The sequence below is a fragment of the Nicotiana sylvestris genome, chromosome 11 (genome assembly GCF_000393655.2).
Source record: "Nicotiana sylvestris chromosome 11, ASM39365v2, whole genome shotgun sequence".
Lineage (NCBI taxonomy): Eukaryota > Viridiplantae > Streptophyta > Magnoliopsida > Solanales > Solanaceae > Nicotiana > Nicotiana sylvestris.
The window spans coordinates 119,186,861-119,188,852 of NC_091067.1; positions in this window are offsets into that span (position 1 = coordinate 119,186,861).

The window sequence follows — 1,992 nt, forward strand, 5'->3', positions numbered from 1 at the left end:
TAGGACACATCTCGAACCTTCCTGTCAGCATAACTCTTTTGTCTCGACAGCGCTATACGAAGTCTCTCTTGAATCACCTTCACCTTTTCTAAAGCATCCTACACCAAATCTGTCCCCAATAGTCTAGCCTCACCGGGCTCGAACCAACCAACTGAAGACCTATACCGCCTCCCATACAAAGCCTCATATTGAGCCATCTAAATACTCGATTGGTAGATGTTGTTATAAGCAAACTCTGCAAGCTGTAGAAACTGATCCCATGACCCTCCGAAGTCAATGACACAAGCACGCAACATGTCCTCCAATATCTAAATAGTGCGCTCGGACTGCCCGTCCGTTTGAGGGAGAAAAGTTATGCTCAACTCAACCTGAGTACCCAACTCTCGCTACACAGACCTCCAAAACTGCAAAGTAAACTAAGTGCCCCTATCTGAAATGATGGAAACTAGGACACCATGCAAACGAACAATCTCGCGGATATAGATCTCTGCCAACTGCTCTGAAGAATAGGTAGTACACACAGGAATGAAGTGCGCAAACTTGGTTAGCCGATCCACAATCACCAAATAGCATCGAACTTCTTCAAAGTCCGTGGAAGTCCAACTACAAAGTCCATAGTGATCCTCTCCCACTTCCATTCTGGAATATCCATCCGCTGAAGCAAGCCACCCGGTCTCTAATGCTCATATTTCACCTACTGACAATTGAGACACGAGCCACAAATCCCACAATGTATTTCATCATTCTCCTTCACCAATAATGCTATCTCAGATCTTGATACATCTTCGCAACATTTGAATGAATGGAATACCGCGAGCTATGAGCCTCCTCCAGAATCAACTCCCGAAGCCCATCTATATTGGGCACACATACCCGGCCCTGCATCCTCAACACCCCATCATCACCAATAGTCACATATATGGCATCATCATGCTAAAAGTTGTCCTTAAGGACAAACAAATGAGGATCATCATACTGGTGCTCCCTGATGCGATCATATAAAGAAGACCGAGAAAGCTCACAAGCCAATACTCGACTGGGCTCTGAAATATCTAAACTCACGAACCAATTGTCCAAGGCCTGAACATCAACTGCAAGAGGTCTCTCTCCAACTGGAATATATGTCAAACTCCCCATACTCACCGCCTTTCAGCTTAAAGCATCGACCACCACATTAGCCTTTCCCGGATGGTACAATATAATGATATCATAATCCTTTAGCAACTCCAACCACCTCTACTGCCTCAAATTAAGATCCTTCTGCTTGAACAAGTGTTGGAGGCTATGATGATCGGTAAACACCTCACGTGACACACCATAAAAGTAATGCCTAAAAATCTTTAATGCGTGAACTATGGTAGCCAACTCCAAATCATGAACGAGGTAGTTCTTCTCATGGGGTTTCAACTGACGAGAAGCATAAGAAATAACTCTACCCTCCTACATCAATACACAACCAATACCAACTCTCGAAGCATCACAATACACGGTATATGAACCTAAAACTGATGGCAAAACTAACACTAGAGCCGTCATTAAGGCTGTCTTGAGCTTCTGAAAGCTCTCCTCAAACTCATCCGACCATACAAATGAAGCACCCTTCTGAGTCAACTTGGTCAAGGGCGATGCGATGGATGAAAATACCTGAACAAACCGGCAATAATAACCCACCAAACCAAGAAAGCTGCGAATCTCTGTGGCTGAGGACGGTCTGGACTAACTCTAAACTGCCTCTACCTTCTTCGGATCAACCTGAATACCCTCATTGGACACCACGTCCCCCAAGAAATCCACTAAACTGAGCCAAAACCCACACTTGGTGAATTTTGCATAAAGCTTCTCCTCCCTCAATCTCTGCAACACAACTCTCAAATGCTCTGCATGCTCCTCCTGACTACGCGAATACATCAGAATATCATCAATGAAAACTATGACAAACGAGTCGAGATAAGGCCAGAACACACTGTTCATCAAATGCATGAACGCTGCTGG